Source organism: Coregonus lavaretus (genome assembly GCF_964263955.1).
Source record: "Coregonus lavaretus genome assembly, chromosome: 19".
NCBI classification, from domain to species: Eukaryota; Metazoa; Chordata; class Actinopteri; order Salmoniformes; family Salmonidae; genus Coregonus; species Coregonus lavaretus.
In genome coordinates this window covers 29529667-29551353 of record NC_140006.1, presented here as the reverse complement: position 1 = coordinate 29551353, position 21687 = coordinate 29529667, and positions in this window count along the sequence as shown.

Sequence of the window (21687 nt, the reverse complement as noted above, 5' to 3'; positions counted from 1 at the left end):
CCATTCTATTCTATTCTTCTACCCTCTACAAATAAGGAGCCTTTTCAGGACCATGGTCAACTCTCTTCCCAGCATGGGCTCTAGTCTGGTCTACTGCATGTTACGTAAGAGCAATCTAACTGGTGGATGTATCTCACTGGAATACTTGGAACACGCTCTTGTTAAAAGTCAACCTGTTTACAGAAACGCCACCAAGATTTGTCATTTGACAGCTAGCTACAGGTGGTGGTTGACCCTGAAAACAGCCACTCCCCCGACTCCCCCTTTTTGTGACATCATGCCAATACTGTGAATACTTGAAACAGGGCCTTGTTGAAAGTCAACCTGTTTTCATCCCTATCTGACCATGTGAATGATGTGAGATTCCACACACAGCAACCGTGGTCTCGTTTTGCTATAGTGTAATGCAAAATGATCAACAGTTGTAGTTTGCTATTGGTCTGAGAGCCACAGTTAGGTTAAAGCTTCAGGGCCATGATATGGTTGCCTGTGTTATGTTTTGGGTTTTGAGTCCAATCTCTGAATGAGGCTGGCTGTAGTGATGTAGGCTACAGATGTAGAACAGAAGCCTGATGGGTGGGGTCAACAGAGAGGTCAACTGAATGAAACCGCCGTGGAATATTTGAATGACTGTTGCTCCAACAGACTGCCAACATCTGAGAGAATGAACGGAGGAAAGTCTGAGTCCCAAATGCCAAGGCTCTGGTCAAAAGTAGTGCACTATATAGGGATAGGTGCCATTTGGGGTGCACTATATAAGGATAGGGTGCCATTTGGGACACACAAGACTCAGCCTCACTTCAATCACTATGAAAATCTTTTCTCATTACATCCAATCCAATTTGATTATTAATAGGCGTCGATGTTACTCTGGCATTTCACTCTGTTTCATCTCGTCCCCCACGCGTCCGTCCTGGACACTTCTGCCGTTTAGTTGATAATTTTCATTGGTGTGATACGTGTGGTGACCCCAATATTGCATGGTGTCACTCATCATTAGGCGTTTATCAGCACCTCTTCAATTGCCGCACTCTGGGGGAATTTAACTATTTGCATACAAAAATTGCTTTCCTTCTGCATGGCATGAAAAGACTGCTTTGCATAATTACAAGTGATACGGTGATCTCAGACAAACCGTGTACTGGGGAATCAGGATGAAAAATATGACTATAATAGAAAAGAAATCTACACTACAAGACATGAGGAGAGGTCGTTAAGAAATTCCTCATGTTATTTAGGTCTGTAAGTAAGCGTACCTCACACACTGCTGGTAATCAGCTTGTTATCGCCCATTAGAATGAGTGGAATCATGTCAGAACATTGACCTCCATGCATTGTCTTTTTGTTCTTTTCATGGAAGTTCTTTTTATAGAATCTTAAAGGGGACTTTGATCCTTTCTTTGGCTAAAAGCAAAAGGTCAAGTTGGAGCCGAGGATGGTAAACTTTTTTTTATTAACGTTATCTATTGTAGAAAGTATTATTTTAAAAGGGCAAGGACATCTAATGCTCCCATTGAAGGAAAGCTGAATTAATGGTGTTTTGGTTGCATGGTCTAAAATAATTTGGACTGATTTGAAGAATAAAACTATGGAACAGCAGCTAAATAAAACCTAAAAGAAGAGTTGCAAAGAATGATAAGAATCAAACTACATCTGATAGTGATTTGACTAGTGATTTGATTAGTGACAGGACTAGTCAGAGGTATTGCCCATTAAAGGTGATGTGTGCGTGCATGCGTGTGTGTGTGGGGGGGGGGGGGGTTAGGGGCTACCTCGGATCAACCCTAACCCTAGCCATTATCCTAACCCTTACCCTAGCTTCTTGTCCACACCTCGGATCAGCCCTAACCCTAGCCATTACCCCAACCCTAACCCTAGCCATTACCGTAACCCTAAACTCTAACCCTAGCCATTACCCTAACTGAACAGCTATTAGAGATCAGCACAGTGGGCTTGTCATCATGTTGCTGCTGTGCAGGTGTCTGCTACCTTCTATACTGGAATCAAAGGGAGATATGTTCAGATGGAAGAAAGGAAAAACCCGCACCCACTGAAATATTATTTAAGTTTTAATGTCTTATTTTTTAGCAGCAGAGGTAAAACGGATGCGTTTCAACGGCAGCCTTCATCAGTGTTTGGAGAACAATAGACATCCACCCATATTTACAGATGACGTCACATTGTAGTACTGCCTCTTTCTTTTTTCACAATCATTATTTACATTCATTACAGTTACGTGTATTCATGGATGCCAAGGGAAGCCAGCCTTCCCCCTTTTTTATAAAATAATGTTTCTTTCATCTCTCTGTGTTTCATAATTTTCCTTCAGTTTGCAAGAGGCTGAATGTATCTCACCGGAGAAAGCATCCGAGCGAGCGACACAGCGCCCCTCTGTTTCTATGTGTAGCCCATCTATCTGATGCTGTCTGGTCAAAAAGAGTATGATATTGTTGCCACCCGTAGCATTGAATGCAAGGGAAGCCAGCGAGCATTTGGCCTCCCTTAATAAAGAAATTATACAATAATAGCCGATCAGCGTTGTGCTAAACTGAGTGATCTCAGCTGTGAATGGTCCTGGCGCACCAAAAAAAAGTGTCAAGGGAAGCCAGTTTGGATTTGGCTTCACACCTATCACATCACATCAAGCCAAACGTCATTTGATAGAAAACAAAACTGAATTGTTGCATCTCGTTGTGTTGTCCTCCAGTGGCTAGCTAGCTATCTAAAATGGTGCCTTTCCTAAATTAGCCATGGACAGAGATAAGGATTTGGACTTAATTCTCTGTACTGGCCAATGATTATAACGGCGATTCTGATCCAACAATAAATTCATACATTGTGCCTCTGGCCTGAGAGGATGGAATTTCAATATGTAGCTAGACGTAGTAGGCTAATGTTAACTAGCTGGGTAATCGTTGCCCATGAAAGGAAGTTAGGCTAGTGAGCAAGCATTTTATCCAAGTAGCCTAGGATAACACAAACTAAAAGCATGTACTGTATGACAGAGTCATAGACCATTTCGGCAACATGAAAGACAGGAGGATGGCATTGGCGTTTCTCTACAAGTAGAGTGAGTCAACATGTTTTTTTCTACTTACGCACACACACATAAATCAGTACCATGGCCAGCAACATGATATTTAGCTTACATTGATTGGACTAAATTATTTTTGGAATCTTTTAGTTGTCACTGAAGTAGACTAAGCATAGGTGATTTGATAATGTTGAAGTTGAAATGGTGCTGGAATAGTGGAGGCAGCTCTTGTTTTCTTTGCGACTTGCAGTAACTCTCCGGTGTTCTAAATCAATAGTTGTTTAGTAGTCCAAAAATGTCGGAAACATTAACTTGCTTGACCATGCTGTAGGTCATGTAACTGTCTGTTACTATACATGCAATTTGCTTTGTGGACTATATATCACGGTGGCAAGGCATATGAACGAACATGTTACAGATCAAACAATGCAATTATCATAACACAGGTTGTAATATGTTTTTTTCCGCTGGCTTGGCTTCCCCAGTGATTTTACCTACGCACTGCTATTTATTCATTATTTACATTCATTATTTACACTACCAGTCAAAAGTTTTACAACACCTACTCATTCAAGGGTGTTTCTTTATTTTTACTATTTTCTATGGAATCATGTAGTAACCAAAAAGTGTTAAACAAATCAAAATACATGTTATATTTGAGATTCTTCAAATAGCCACCCTTTGCCTTGATGACTGCTTTGCACACTCTTGGCTTTCTCTCAACTACCTTCACCTGATATGCGTGGTTGGAAACAAAAGACAAAAGTCAAGCTTTATCGCTTGATCAAGACTGCGGGTAGGATCATTGTTATAGATCAAGAATAGGCCGCCAACCTGTATACAAAACTCATCCTCCTAAAACTTGAAAGCATTTTACTGGACAGTACTCATCCCCTTCACTCAAAACTCAGTCACAGCAGCAGCCAGACAAGGGGATAGATATGGGGACTCTTTTATTCCAACAGCCATTAGGCTGTATAACGGATAGTTTGTTGGTCCCTCCAGTATACAGCATATTGCACTTTCACTTTAAATGTGTAGCTATAGCACTTTCAATTAATTATATTGTGTCATTTCTGTGTTTTCATGTTTTATGTTCCGTCTTTTTAAGCACATGACCAAATGAATTTCCCCCTGGTGGGATAATAAATTTGATCTGAATCTGTATCTGAAATGACCATACAGGCAGGAGGTAGAGTTTCCATTGCCGGTTGGACGATCAATTCTGACTTATGTATCCTGAGTTCACCTACTTACCTCCTCAACCCTTATAACTCAAAGTGAATGCCATGTGTGAGGAGTTGTAGAAGACCCAAGGCCTGGAGTAGCAGCAGTTTTAGAGCCAGCAGGCTTAGCAGACGGGCTCTCAGGCAGTGTACTCATCAAAATGGATAAGCAGGTGCTCATCCATTTCTGTAACCTGTCTCCTGTAAGCACAAAATTACCACAGGGTACTTGGAATCCTCATTGAGGCCGACCTCCGGCCCACAGTCAATTTCTGAAATAACAAGTGCACCCCAGCAGCGACTCCCCTCAGCCACAGATACGACGCGTCCAGACAGTAAATGCTCTAGACCTACCTGATTTACATTTGACATTTTAGTCATTTAGCAGACGCTCTTATCCAGAGCGACTTACAGTTAGTGAGTGCATACATTTTTCATACTGATCACCCGTGTGAGATGTTCACTACATCAAGCAAAGACTTAAGCGATACTCAACAAGAGCAATTCATCAGCCTACTCCTGGAGTATCAGTCAGTCTTCACCACCAGTGACAAAGATCTGGGTCACTTCAATACAGTCTTCCATTGCATTGACACTGGAGATGCATGGCCTGTGAGAGAGCCAACACGGCGCACACCACTTGCATTCCAAGAAGAGGAAGAACAGCACCTTCAAGCAATGTTGGATAGTGGTGTTGTCAACCTTTCTACTTCAGAGTTGGCGTCTCCAGTAGTGCTCGTCTTCAAAAATGATGGAAGAGACAGGAGGTGCATAGACTACCGCAAGCTGAATGAATTGACCCTGAAGGATGCCTATCCGCTTCCAAAGAATGAACAATGCTTGGACACACTAGGGGGCACCACAGTTTTCTCCACCCTAGACTTGCAAAGCGGGCACTGGCAGATTGAAGTCCATGAGCAAGACTGCTGCAAGACTGCTTTCATAACAAGGTATGGGCTGTTTGAGTAGACAAGAATGCCTTTCGGTCTGTGTAACGCACCGAGTACATTCCAAAGAGCTATGGAGATGGTTCTCTGGGGAATGCAGTAGCAAAGTGTCCTCATATACCTTGACGATGTGATCATACTAGGCAAAGTAGTTGAAGACAGTCTACAGAACCTAGTGGAAGTCTTCAGTCACATGAAACTGCAAGGACTCAAGCTGAAACCATCAAAAGTGCCATCTCCAGAAGGATGAAGTGCTCTTCCTGTGGTCAATAGTCAAGGTATCGGGCCAAACCCTAAGCTCATCCAGGATGTCAAAGAATGGAGCACACCCACCAACCTGCAGGAGCTGCAGGCATTCATGGAGCTCTTTAACTATTATCGTGGCTTTGTGCCGGCATTCTCAGCGATCTGCAAGTCATTGAATGATCTCCAGAGTAAGGATGTGGAGTTCCAGTGGGGCAAGGCACAGCAGCAAGCTTTCGAGGAACTCAAGGGCAGACATACAGCAGCTCCTATACTGTCATACCCCACATCTGAAGGGCTGTTCATACTGGACACATATGCTTCGAACTTCAGCATAGGGGCTGTCTTGTCTCAACTTCAAGAGGTGGAGGAGAAAGCATATGCCAGCTCCCACCTACAGAGCATCCATCAGTGCTACAGCATAACAAGGAGAGAGCTTCTATCAGTGGTGAAGTTCACCAGGCAGTTCAGACACTACCTCCTGGGTCGACAAATTGTCCTTTGCACGGTTCACAACAGCTTGAAGTGGCTGTTCCGCTTCAAACACCCTGACCGTCAGATAGAACACAGAGCTGGAGCTCGGCATGGAAACGCTGATGCGTTGTCGCAGAAGGAACCAAACTCTGCATGTGACTGTTACTATGCAGGCAAAGACGTGACCACGTTACCCTGCGGTGGATGTTCACATTGCCGAAGAGTACACCAGCAGTGGACTTCCTTTGAAAATGAGGTGGACGATGTGGTGATGCTCGATGTCAGATGTGCTGTGAGGTGCAAAGAAGAACCATATGTGGCAAGTTCAGACTCAGCTCATGACACTGAAAGCTCAGAGGATAGACATGAAAGGTCACCTGAACACACACAAAGTGGACCAGGAGCCAACTGGACTTCGCAGTAGGGTAAAAGAGAGTTGGATCATTCCCTCTCGGTGCTGCATCTGTGGAAAGATTCAGAGGAGCTACCTACACAAGAACAAGTCACAAGTCACCGACAATACTGGCTCTGCTGGCCTCAGATAGAATGTCATGAAAGTGTCCTGTAATGATGGCGCCGACAGACATGGCAGCTCTGCTTCTAGCTCCTAAGCAACTTTGCAGTATTTTGTTTTTTTTGTGTTGTTTCTTACATTATTAGCTCAGAACGTTTACTTGTGTTATTACATACAGCCGGAAATAACTTTTGGATATCAGAGCGGCGGTAACTCACCAGCATTATGACCAGAAATACGACTTTCCCGAATTGGATCCTTTGTTCGTACCCCCCAGGGCAATTGAACTTATCCCAGAGCCTGCTCCAAGATGCCGCCAGCAGAGAAGAGGTATTCGGAGTGGACTTCTAGTCCAACTCAGGAGGCGTGCACACCATCCACCACTTCCGAGTATATTACTCGCTAATGTTCAGTCTCTGGACAATAAAGTAGACGATCTCAGGGTGAGGATCTCCTTCCAGAGAGACATCAGAGACTGTAACATACTCTGTTTCACAGAATCATGGTTCTCTCCGGATATACTGTCCCCTTCCATACAGCCAGCTGGGTTCTCAGTACATGACCCAGACAGGAATAAAGAACTCTCCGGGAAGAAGAAAGGCGGTGGTGTATGTTTCATGATTAACTACTCATGGTGTGATTGTGATAATGTACAGACACTCAAGTCCTTTTGTTCACCCGACCTAAGATACCTCACAATCAAATGCCAACTGTATTACCTCCTGATATGACGTGTTTTATGATGTGACTGATATTGTGTTGCATAGGATTTTGAGGATGAGTGCATTCCATTTATTTCTGTCACTGGTGAGTGTCAGAAGGTCGGCGTGCCAAGGAAGGCTGGGGGGCCACTGATGTTAATCTTAGAATGAGCATGTGATGGAATGTCCTGACTAGGGTGCAAGATGATACCATCTAGGGTGATACTATTGTGGTTGGGAGTGACACCCAATAATGGTTGGCAACTGTTGGATAGAATTAGCTTGCAAAGCAGTATATAAACTGAGCGATTTTGTATGCCTATCATTCAGATAACAAGGGGCAACTCACGTGCCGTTCGTTATGCTGAATCCGGTACTGTATCTATTAAATACTTTGTATCAACTCTCCATCTAAGTGTTAAATATATTTTTGCATCCTTAATTCCTCGATACCAGAAAACTCATCATAACAGATTGGCGTCTAAATGAACAGGATACAGTTTACAGCCGAACTGACAGGTAAGCAGACTTTTTTAAATTATGTTAATATCTGCTTATCTGTGGTAAAGCTGAGCTGTAAAGAACGTTTAAAATTCAATATTTTTGAGGGGGACGATGAGTGATATTGAGTTATGTGTAAGGGATGTAAGGATAAATATCAAATTAGACAATGACATGGTGCTACGATTCAAAACAGGGTGTGTTCAGAGTAATGAGTAAAAACAACAGAGGATAAACGAGTGGGCACAGGACTTCCCTTAATGTGTAAGGCATTACAAAGAGTGAGTGGGTTTTGTCCCTTAATGTTTAAAGTACATTATAAAAAGATTGGGCGCAGGCATCCCTTAGTGTATAGAGACATTATAAAGAGATAGGTTGCGGGCCTTTGATGTGTAGAATCATCATAAAGTTGTTCAGGTTTGAGTACCTTGGTGAAGAGAGAATAAGTCCTTTGTGAATTATTCAAAACGATCATATTGGATCATGGCACCAAGATCATAGGCAAACAACATTTTAATACATATCAAGTTGGGGATTTGATTCAAATATTTAATTACTAATATTGCATGAACTAATAAAAACAATGGGGAGCCAACTCAGTAGACCGCTATCTGGCAAGACGGTGACAATTAAATCAGAGCTAGATTTACCGCAACGGGAACGAAAGGCAATGACGAAATTATTACAGACAAATCCGCATCTAAAACATGTCGCTTTTAAAAGTATTGAAAATCAGACAACGCGCGAATGGATGTTAATTAAATTAGGGTTTTTCTATGTGGAACCATATCTCAGTGATTTATCAGCATGGACAGGTAATGAGTATCCTCAAGATGGTAGTTTTAAAAGGGATACATTACAGAAATGGGATTTAGATTATATGAAAGAGGCATATAAAGCATTGGATTTAATGAGCGCACAATGGCCGGGTAATATAATAAGGAAGGATAAAAAATCTGTTCGAAAATTAAGTAATTTAGCAATGGAACAACATAATCTACCTTAAGAAAAGAGTCAGTCCACATGGGCTATAAAAGGATCTGACAATATGAAAGGAATTTATCTGCAGTTAGCAAACTCTATTCAGCCTCCAGCTTATAGTACAGAGGATGACGTAGAAGAGGATAGTGACATACAGTGGGGGAAAAAAGTATTTAGTCAGCCACCAATTGTGCAAGTTCTCCCACTTAAACAGATGAGAGAGGCCTGTAATTTTCATCATAGGTACACGTCAACTATGAAAGACAAATTGAGATTTTTTTTTCCAGAAAATCACATTGTAGGATTTTTAATGAATTTATTTGCAAATTATGGTGGAAAATAAGTATTTGGTCACCTACAAACAAGCAAGATTTCTGGCTCTCACAGACCTGTAACTTCTTCTTTAAGAGGCTCCTCTGTCCTCCACTCGTTACCTGTATTAATGGCACCTGTTTGAACTTGTTATCAGTATAAAAGACACCTGTCCACAACCTCAAACAGTCACACTCCAAACTCCACTATGGCCAAGACCAAAGAGCTGTCAAAGGACACCAGAAACAAAATTGTAGACCTGTACCAGGCTGGGAAGACTGAATCTGCAATAGGTAAGCAGCTTGGTTTGAAGAAATCAACTGTGGGAGCAATTATTAGGAAATGGAAGACATACAAGACCACTGATAATCTCCCTCGATCTGGGGCTCCACGCAAGATCTCACCCCGTGGGGTCAAAATGATCACAAGAACGGTGAGCAAAAATCCCAGAACCACACGGGGGGACCTAGTGAATGACCTGCAGAGAGCTGGGACCAAAGTAACAAAGCCTACCATCAGTAACACACTACGCCGCCAGGGACTCAAATCCTGCAGTGCCAGACGTGTCCCCCTGCTTAAACCAGTACAGGTCCAGGCCCGTCTGAAGTTTGCTAGAGTGCATTTGGATGATCCAGAAGAGGATTGGGAGAATGTCATATGGTCATATGAAACCAAAATAGAACTTTTTGGTAAAAACTCAACTCGTCGTGTTTGGAGGACAAAGAATGCTGAGTTGCATCCAAAGAACACCATACCTACTGTGAAGCATGGGGGTGGAAACAGTTTTTCTGCAAAGGGACCAGGACGACTGATCCGTGTAAAGGAAAGAATGAATGGGGCCATGTATCGTGAGATTTTGAGTGAAAACCTCCTTCCATCAGCAAGGGCATTGAAGATGAAACGTGGCTGGGTCTTTCAGCATGACAATGATCCCAAACACACCGCCCGGGCAACGAAGGAGTGGCTTCGTAAGAAGCATTTCAAGGTCCTGGAGTGGCCTAGCCAGTCTCCAGATCTCAACCCCATAGAAAATCTTTGGAGGGAGTTGAAAGTCTGTGTTGCCCAGCGACAGCCCCAAAACATCACTGCTCTAGAGGAGATATGCATGGAGGAATGGGCCAAAATACCAGCAACAGTGTGTGAAACTTCTGGATGCAATTAAAGAGTTTAAGTCCGGGAAAACTCCAGGGTTGGATGGCATACCAGTCGAGGTATACCAAACCTTTTTTGACATACTCAGAGGACCGTTATTAGCATGTTTTAACCACTCGTATGTAAATGGTAGATTATCAGACACTCAAGAAGAAGGTCTGATTTCATTATTACTGAAACAGGATACAAGTGGAAAATATAAAGATCCAGTCCATTAAAAAAATTGGAGGCCCCTTACACTTCAGTGTTGTGATGCAAGAATTCTAGCAAAATGCGCATAGAATTAAAAAGGTATTGTCGGACATTATTCATTCTAATCAGAAAGGTTTTTTACATGGAAGATACTTTGGAGATAATATAAGGCAAGTACTGGAAACAATAGAACACTATGAAAAATCTGGGAAACCAGGCTTGCTATTCATTGCAGACTTTGAAAAGACATTTGAGAAAGTACGACTGGGGTTTATATATAAATGCCTGGAGCATTTCAATTTTGGAAAATCTCTTATAAAATGGGTTAAAATCATGTATAGTGTAGGTGTAAAATAGTAAATAATGGCTATTTCGCCATGAAGTGCAGTGCAGTGCAGTGAAACAAGGTTGTTCACTATTGGCATATCTATTTATTATGGCCATCGAGATGTTAGCTATTAAAATCAGATCCAACAATATCAAGGGATTAGAAATCCAGGGCTTAAAAACAAAGGTGTCATTGTACGCTGATGATTCATGTTTTCTTTTAAATACACAACTTGAATCCCTCCACAGCCTCATAGAGGAGCTAGATACATTTTCTAACCTCTCTGGATTACAAACAAATTATGATAAATGCACTATATTACGTATTGGATCACTAATAAATACAATTTTTACATTACCATGTAGTTTACCAATATAATGGTCTGATGGTGATGTGGATATTCCCGGAATACATATCCCAAATGAAATAAATGATCTCACTCCAATACATTTTAATAGAAAGTTAACAAAAATAGATAAGATCTTGCTACCATGGAAATGTAAATACCTGTCAATTTGTGGGAAATCACACTCATTAACTCTTTAGTATTATCCCAGTTTACCTATTTGCTTATGGTCTTGCCTAATCCTAGCGAACAGTTTTTTAAATTATATGAGAAAAAAATATTCCATTTTATTTGTAACGGCAAGCCAGACAAAATGAAACGGGCCTATTTATATAATGAATATGAATTCGGAGGAAAGAAATTGTTAAATATTAAAGCATTAGACCTATCACTAAAAGCTTCAGTCATACAAAAGTTATACTTAAATCCGAACTGGTTCTCTAGCAAATTAGTAAGATTGCCTCACCCAATGTTAAAGAACGGCCATTTTCCATTTATTCAGATTACAACCTCTCACTTTCAGTTATTTGAAAATGAAATAATCTCCCAAATATCAATATTTCTAAAACAAGCCATAGAAAGTTGGTTGCAATTTCAAATTAATCCTCCAGAAACGACAGAACTAATAATGCAACAAATATTGTAGTTAAACTCAAATATACTAATTGATAAAAAAACATTATCTTTTGACAAAAAAGTTATAATCTTCGTAAATTATATCATAGGTAGGACTGGTCGAGTTATGTCGCACATGCAGCTAACAAAAACATATGGAAATGTCTGCTCTACCCAAAATTACAACCAAATAATTGCAGCATTACCGCAAAAATGGAAGAGGAAAGTGGAAGGGGGAAAAAGTAAGGAACTTGTCTGTCGGCCCTGCATTAAAGACCATAATTGGTTAAAAAGATTGTGATAAATAAAAAAGTATACCAGTTTCATTTCAGGACCAAAGGATTGACAGCCATTCCATATAGATTGCAAAATAGTTGGGAAGAGATTTTTGACGTACCGATTCCATGGCATAGTGTTTATGAACTGATACGCAAAACGACGCCGGATTCAAAACGTATAATTTTTCAATGTAAATTATTATATACAATTCTTGCTACCAATCGAATGTTATTTATATGGGGGATACAATCTTCCCAGCTCTGCAGATTTTGCTGCGAAGAGACAGAATCATTAGATCATTTGTTTTGGTACTGTCAATTTGTAGCTTGTTTCTGGACACAGGTCCAGGGTTGGCTAAAGGATTGCAATATTTACCTGGAGCTAACCCTGCAGATAGCACTACTGGGTGATCTGAAAAGTCATAGTCAATCGATCAATAATATAATAATACTTTTAGCAAAAAAAATTATTTTCAATTTATAATCTGTAGAAATAATGAGAATAGAAAGGTTCAGAACTTTTGTAAAACATCACAGTACAGTTGAAAAATATATGGCAAATAGAAATCCAATATGGATGGTGTTAAGAGATAGATGGGAGGTGTTGAATGGTGCTGAAGGATGGGACTAATAACAACAACTAATAACAACAAGATAACTAGTGTAAGACATGCTGTGTCCATAATAAGTATATAGGTTATATATTGTGAGCTTTTGTGGATGGTGTTAAGAGATACTGTAGATGGGTGGTTGAATGGAGTTGAAGGATGGGACTAATAACAACAACTAGCAACAAGTAATAACAACAAGATAACTAATGTAAAGCATACTGTGTCCATAATAAGTATATAGGTTATAGGTTGAGAGCTTTTGTGAAAGAGCACAATTAGAAAGATATGGCATATAGAAGCAAACCGGATGGACATCATGAAAAAGATCGGAGAGGTTGAGGGTAGAGGAAGTTCAGGAGTAAATACAATGAAAATATAATTATTGTAAAATGTATATAGTATGTATACGCTGGAAGTAGAGGCCTAAGCATTGTTGTTCACTAGTTTACTCCAATTAGGGAAGGGGTGGTGGGGTTGGAAAGTAATAAATGGAAATATATTTTTTTAAAGGATATGTATATGTGTATGTATATGTATTTATGTGTATGAATGTTTATGTGTATGTATAAATATATATATTTATATTTATATGTGTATGTATATATATGTATATGTATGTATGTATATATATATTTGTATGTGTATATATCTATATATATATACAGTGGGGGGGAAAAGTATTTAGTCAGCCACCAATTGTGCAAGTTCTCCCACTTAAAAAGATGAGAGAGGCCTGTAATTTTCATCATAGGTACACGTCAACTATGACAGACAAAATGAGAAAAAATAATCCAGAAAATCACATTGTAGGATTTTTTTATGAATTTATTTGCAAATCATGGTGGAAAATAAGTATTTGGTCAATAACAAAAGTTTCTCAATACTTTGTTATATACCCTTTGTTGGCAATGACAAAGGTCAAACGTTTTCTGTAAGTCTTCACAAGGTTTTCACACACTGTTGCTGGTATTTTGGCCCATTCCTCCATGCAGATCTCCTCTAGAGCAGTGATGTTTTGGGGCTGTCGCTGGGCAACACAGACTTTCAACTCCCTCCAAAGATTTTCTATGGGGTTGAGATCTGGAGACTGGCTAGGCCACTCCAGGACCTTGAAATGCTTCTTACGAAGCCACTCCTTCGTTGCCCGGGCGGTGTGTTTGGGATCATTGTCATGCTGAAAGACCCAGCCACGTTTCATCTTCAATGCCCTTGCTGATGGAAGGAGGTTTTCACTCAAAATCTCATGATACATGGCCCCATTCATTCTTTCCTTTACACGGATCAGTCGTCCTGGTCCCTTTGCAGAAAAACAGCCCCAAAGCATGATGTTTCCACCCCCATGCTTCACAGTAGGTATGGTGTTCTTTGGATGCAACTCAGCATTCTTTGTCCTCCAAACACGACGAGTTGAGTTTTTACCAAAAAGTTATATTTTGGTTTCATCTGACCATATGACATTCTCCCAATCCTCTTCTGGATCATCCAAATGCACTCTAGCAAACTTCAGACGGGCCTGGACATGTACTGGCTTAAGCAGGGGGACACATCTGTCACTGCAGGATTTGAGTCCCTGGCGGCGTAGTGTGGGACTGATGGTAGGCTTTGTTACTTTGGTCCCAGCTCTCTGTAGGTCATTCACTAGGTCCCCCCGTGTGGTTCTGGGATTTTTGCTCACCGTTCTTGTGATCATTTTGACCCCACAGGGTGAGATCTTGCGTGGAGCCCCAGATCGAGGGAGATTATCAGTGGTCTTGTATGTCTTCCATTTCCTAATAATTGCTCCCACAGTTGATTTCTTCAAACCAAGCTGCTTACCTATTGCAGATTCAGTCTTCCCAGCCTGGTGCAGGTCTACAATTTTGTTTCTGGTGTCCTTTGACAGCTCTTTGGTCTTGGCCATAGTGAAGTTTGGAGTGTGACTGTTTGAGGTTGTGGACAGGTGTCTTTTATACTGATAACAAGTTCAAACAGGTGCCATTAATACAGGTAACGAGTGGAGGACAGAGGAGCCTCTTAAAGAAGAAGTTACAGGTCTGTGAGAGCCAGAAATCTTGCTTGTTTGTAGGTGACCAAATACTTATTTTCCACCATAATTTGCAAATAAATTCATTAAAAATCCTACAATGTGATTTTCTGGAGAAAAAAAATCTCAATTTGTCTGTCATAGTTGACGTGTACCTATGATGAAAATTACAGGCCTCTCTCATCTTTTTAAGTAGGAGAACTTGCACAATTGGTGGCTGACTAAATACTTTTTCCCCCACTGTATATATATATACAGTGCCTTGCAAAAGTATTCAGCCCCCTCTGGTGTTTTTCCTATTTTATTGCATTACAACCTGTAATTTAAATGGATTTTTATTTGGATTTCATGTAATGGACATACACAAAATAGTTCAAATTGGTGAAATGAAAAAAATTACTTCTTTCAAAAAAGTAAAAGAAATATATAACGGAAAAGTGGTGCGTGCATATGTATTCACCCCCTTTGCTATGAAGCACCTAAATAAGATCTGGTGCAACCAATTACCTTCAGAAGTCACATAATTAGTTTAAAAAAGTCCACCTGTGTGCAATCTAAGTGTTACATGATCTGTCACATGATCTCAGTATATATACACCTGTTCTGAAAGGCCCCAGAGTCTGCAACACCACTAAGAAAGGGCACCACCAAGCAAGTGGCACCATGAAGACCAAGGAGCTCTCCAAACAGGTCAGGGACAAAGTTGTGGAGAAGTACAGATCAGGGTTGGGTTGTAAAACAACCCACGGAGCACCATTAAATCCATTATTAAAAAATGGAAAGAATATGAAACCACAACATACCTGCCAAGAGAGGGCCGCCCACCAAAACTCACGGACCAGGCAAGGAGGGCATTAATCAGAGAGGCAAAAAAGATACCAAAGATAACATTTTCATCATTTAGCAGACGCTCTTATCCAGAGTGACTTACAGTTAGTGAGTGCATACATTATTTTATTATTATTATTATTTTCATACCGTGGGAATCGAACCCACAACCCTGGCATTGCAAACACCATGCTCTATCAACTGAGCTACATCCCTGCCGGCCATTCCCTCCCCTACCCTGGACGAATTGTGCGCCGCCCCATGGGTCTCCCGGTCGCAGCCGGCTACGACAGAGCCTGGATTCAAACCAGGAGCTCTAGTGGCACAGCTAGCACTGCGATGCAGTGCCTTAGACCACTGCACCACTCGGGTCGCCACGAGGAGCTGCAAAGCTCCACAGCAGAGATTGGAGTATCTGTCCATAGGACCACTTTAAGCCATACACTCCACAAAGTTGGGCATTACAGAAGCGTGGCCAGAAAAAAGCCATTGTTTAAAGAAAAAAATAAGCAAACACGTTTGGTGTTCGCCAAAAGGCATGTGGGAGACTCCCCAAACATATGGAAGAAGGTACTCTCGTCAGATGAGACTAAAATTGAGCTTTTTGGCGCAAACCCAACACCTCTCATCACCCCAGGAACACCATCCCCACAGTGAAGCATGGTGGTGGCAGCATCATGCTGTGGGGATGTTTTTCATCGGCAGGGACTGGGAAACTGGTCAGAATTGAAGGAATGATGGATGGTGCTAAATACAGGGATATTCTTGAGGGAAACCTGTTTCAGTCTTCCAGATATTTGAGACTGGGACGGAGGTTCACCTTCCAGTAGGACAATGACCCTAAGCATACTGCTAAAGCAACACTCGAGTGGTTTAAGAGGAAACATTTACAGTGAGGGATAAAAGTATTTGATCCCCTGCTGATTTTGTACGTTTTCCCACTGACAAAGACATGATCAGTCTATAATTTTAATGGTAGGTTTATTTGAACAGTGAGAGACAGAATAACAAAACAAAAATCCAGAAAACGCATGTCAAAAATGTTATAAATTGATATGCATTTTTATGAGGGAAATAAGTATTTGACCCCTCTGCAAAATATGACTTAGTACTTGGTGGCAAAACCCTTGTTGGCAATCACAGAGGTCAGACGTTTCTTGTAGTTGGCCACCAGGTTTGCACACATCTCAGGAGGGATTTTGTTCCACTCCTCTTTGCAGATCTTCTCCAAGTCATTCATTAAGGTTTCGAGGCTGACGTTTGGCAACTCAAACCTTCAGCTCCCTCCACAGATTTTCAATGGGATTAAGGTCTGGAGACTAGCTAGGCCACTCCAGGACCTTAATGTGCTTCTTCTTGAGCCACTCCTTTGTTGCCTTGGCCGTGTGTTTTGGGTCATTGTCATGCTGGAATACCCATCCATCCACGACCCATTTTCAATGCCCTGGCTGAGGGAAGGAGGTTCTCACCCAAGATTTGACGGTACATGGCCCCGTCCATCGTCCCTTTGATGCGGTGAAGTTGTCCTGACCCCTTAGCAGAAAAACACCCCCAAAGCATAATGTTTCCACCTCCATGTTTGACGGTGGGGATGGTGTTCTTGGGGTCATAGGCAGCATTCCTCCTCCTCCAAACACGGCGAGTTGAGTTGATGCCAAAGAGCTCGATTTTGGTCTCATCTGACCACAACACTTTCACCCAGTTCTCCTCTGAATCATTCAGATGTTCACTGGCAAACTTCAGACGGCCCTGTATATGTGCTTTCTTGAGCAGGGGGACCTTGCGGCCGCTGCAGGATTTTAGTCCTTCACGGCGTAGTGTGTTACCAATTGTTTTTTTGGTGACTATGGTCCCAGCTGCCTTGAGATCATTGACAAGATCCTCCCGTGTAGTTCTGGGCTGATTCCTCACCGTTCTCATGATCATTGCCACTCCACGAGGTGAGATCTTGCATGGAGCCCCAGGCCGAGGGAGATTGACAGTTATTTTGTGTTTCTTCCATTTGCGAATAATCGCACCAACTGTTGTCACCTTCTCACCAAGCTGCTTGGCGATGGTCTTGTAGCCCATTCCAGCCTTGTGTAGGTCTACAATCTTGTCCCTGACATCCTTGGAGAGCTCTTTGGTCTTGGCCATGGTGGAGAGTTTGGAATCTGATTGATTGATTGCTTCTGTGGACAGGTGTATTTTATATAGGTAACAAACTGATATTAGGAGCACTCCCTTTAAGAGTGTGCTCCTAATCTCAGCTCGTTACCTGTATAAAAGACACCTGGAAGCCAGAAATCTTTCTGATTGAGAGGGGGTCAAATACTTATTTCCCTCATTAAAATGCAAATCAATTCATAACATTTTTGACATGCGTTTTTCTGGATTTTTTTGTTGTTATTCTGTCTCTCACTGTTCAAATAAACCTACCATTAAAATTATAGACTGATCATTTCTTTGTCAGTGGGCAAACGTACAAAATCAGCAGGGGATCAAATACTTTTTTCCCTCACTGTATAAAATACCAGTTTCATCAGCTCAGGCTGCTGAATTAATTGCATTAACCAGAGCATGTATTTATGCTGCGAATAAAACAGTTACCATATACACTGATTCAAAATATGCTTTTTCAGTGGCACATGATTTTAGTAAGATATGGGAAAATAGAGGTTTTGTGACGACTGCAGGGAAACATATTCAACATGGCGATTTAGTTAAAAGTTTAATTGAGGCGATGATGTTACCAGCTAACATTGCTATTGTAAAATGTAAAGGTAATTCTAGGAAAGATTCGGAGATAGCAAGAGGGAATAATTTAGCAGATAAATATGCTCAGGATGCAGCTTAGAGTGGATATTTTCCACCCTGTAGCTCAGTTGGTAGAGCATGGCACTTGCAACGCCAGGGTTGTGGGTTTGTTTCCCATGGGGGGCCAGTATGAAAATGTATGCACTCACTAACTGTAAGTCACTCTGGATAAGAGCGTCTGCTAAATGACTAAAATGTAAATGTAAAAAATGTAACTGGTATCTATACAACTAACTAGTCAAGCGGATCCTCCGTTCACTTGTGATAATTTAAGGTATTTTCAGAACCAAGCGATGGAATATGAATTAAGATTATGGGAAATTAAGGGTTGTAAGAAGGATGACCTAGGTTTGAGGAAATGTACTGATGATAGAATTGCATTACCAAAGTTGGCTTATGATTCTGTTATTTTCTATGATCATGGAGTAACACATGTAGCGTACAAGGGCGTGACACCTTATATTACGAAGGTGTTTTTTACGATAGGTTTGGAAAAACAAGTAAGACAATTTATCCAAAGATGTTTAATTTGTGCTAGATGTAATCCATGCCTCAATCCACCTAAAAGGGAACATTTACCAAAGCCGGAGGGTCCATTTCACAAATTGATTTTACGCATATGTAGGGTGTATTCATATCTTCTGGTAATTGTGGATAGATTTTCTAAATGGACAGAAGCTTTTGCGACGAGAAAAAATAATGCTCAAACAGTAGTGAAGTGTTTAATGGAACATGTTATTCCTAGGTTCAGAATTCCTATTGGTATTGATTCCGATAATGGCACACCTTTTACGTCCAGAATAACTAGACAGTTATCAGCAGCGTTAGGGATTAAGTGGACATTTCAAATTCCTTATAATCCGCAGAGTTCTGCTCAAATTGAAAGAACAAATACAACTATTAAAGATAAGATCATGAAAATACAGTGGGGGAAAAAAGTATTTAGTCAGCCACCAATTGTGCAAGTTCTCCCACTTAAAAAGATGAGAGAGGCCTGTAATTTTCATCATAGGTACACGTCAGCTATGACAGACAAAATGAGAAAAAAAATCCAGAAAATCCCATTGTAGGATTTTTAATGAATTTATTTGCAAATTATGCTGGAAAATAAGTATTTGGTCACCTACAAACAAGCAAGATTTCTGGCTCTCACAGACCTGTAACTTCTTCTTTAAGAGGCTCCTCTGTCCTCCACTCGTTACCTGTATTAATGGCACCTGTTTGAACTTGTTATCAGTATAAAAGACACCTGTCCACAACCTCAAACAGTCACACTCCAAACTCCACTATGGCCAAGACCAAAGAGCTGTCAAAGGACACCAGAAACAAAATTGTAGACCTGCACCAGGCTGGGAAGACTGAATCTGCAATAGGTAAGCAGCTTGGTTTGAAGAAATCAACTGTGGGAGCAATTATTAGGAAATGGAAGACATACAAGACCACTGATAATCTCCCTCGATCTGGGGCTCCATGCAAGATCTCACCCTGTGGGGTCAAAATGATCACAAGAACGGTGAGCAAAAATCCCAGAACCACACGGGGGGACCTAGTGAATGACCTACAGAGAGCTGGGACCAAAGTAACAAAGCCTACCATCAGTAACACACTACGCCGCCAGGGACTCAAATCCTGCAGTGCCAGACGTGTCCCCCTGCTTAAGCCAGTACATGTCCAGGCCCGTCTGAAGTTTGCTAGAGTGCATTTGGATGATCCAGAAGAGGATTGGGAGAATGTCATATGGTCAGATGAAACCAAAATATAACTTTTTGGTAAAAACTCAACTCGTTGTGTTTGGAGGACAAAGAATGCTGAGTTGCATCCAAAGAACACCATACCTACTGTGAAGCATGGGGGTGGAAACATCATGCTTTGGGGCTGTTTTTCTGCAAAGGGACCAGGACGACTGATCCGTGTAAAGGAAAGAATGAATGGGGCCATGTATCATGAGATTTTGAGTGAAAACCTCCTTCCATCAGCAAGGGCATTGAAGATGAAACGTGGCTGGGTCTTTCAGCATGACAATGATCCCAAACACACCACCCGGGCAACGAAGGAGTGGCTTCGTAAGAAGCATTTCAAGGTCCTGGAGTGGCCTAGCCAGTCTCCAGATCTCAACCCCATAGAAAATCTTTGGAGGGAGTTGAAAGTCCGTGTTGCCCAGCGACAGCCCCAAAACATCACTGCTCTAGAGGAGATCTGCATGGAGGAATGGGCCAAAATACCAGCAACAGTGTGTGAAAACCTTGTGAAGACTTACAGAAAACGTTTGACTTGTGTCATTGCCAACAAAGGGTATATAACAAAGTATTGAGAAACTTTTGTTATTGACCAAATACTTATTTTCCACCATAATTTGCAAATAAATTCATTAAAAATCCTACAATGTAATTTTCTGGATTTTTTTTCCTCATTTTGTCTGTCATAGTTGACGTGTACCTATGATGAAAATTACAGGCCTCTCTCATCTTTTTAAGTGGGAGAACTTGCACAATTGGTGGCTGACTAAATCCTTTTTTCCCCCACTGTACATCTATCAAGAGGGATGAATTGGTTGGAAGCATTACCTTTAGTACTCTTGTCAATTAGAGCAATACCTAATGCGTGTACTGGATTGTCTCCTCCTGAAGTATTGATGGCTAGACCTTTTCCTCTAGGTGCGTTGATGAAAGAGAATCCATTGGGGGATAAAACACGACTACAGGAATTGGAACAAAATTATGTTCAACATTTGTTTTCTTTTGTTTCCAAATATTCTCCACAGGTAATCGATTCCCTTCCCTCACCAGAGGAGAAACCAATACACAATTTTCAGCCAGGCGATTACGTTCTGGTACGAAGTTTAAAACCTGTGGTTATTCAAGGAGAGCCACGTTATGGATGTCCAACGCAAGTTCTTCTGGTAACACGTACAGCGGTTAAGGTCAGAGGTCAACCACAGTGGATACATGCATCCAGGCTTAAGGTTGCACCGGCGAGGCAAACACCAACTTCGGAGTAGTTGGGAAGGAATGAAATTGAGAGGACATATGTATAGGATTCGATCTTCATTATAGTGTTGTGTTATTCTTATATTCATTATAATTTCTTTGTTTGTTTTTTGTATTTGTTTTTCTTTTATTATACATAGGTGTTGGAGGTGTGAAAGGACAAGATGCAGACTCATTGGAAGGATGAGTGGAGATATTGGATCAGTAACATTTATCATAGGCATGATAACACTGACAAATGTTATCTCTGGGGGGCTAGTGATTGATGATTCTAACCCGAGGGAGAAGATGGTTATTAACAATACTGAGTCCAGAGAATCTGACAATGAGAATGGAAGTTTGATGCATGAATATAGGACAACAAATATAGGCATGAGTATTAGCGACCATGACCAACACCATGAGCGTACACATAGACAGGTTAGAAAGCCTGAGTCTGAGGATGACATGCATTGTTTATATTATCCTCTCAGAGCTACATGGAGTAAGCCTTTTTATGTTAATAATGTTACTTTTGTAGTTCTAAGTGAGGAATTAACAGGGGCCAAGGTTGAATATGAATCTGTTGAAGGAGAGGAAGTATTAATACTTATAATGT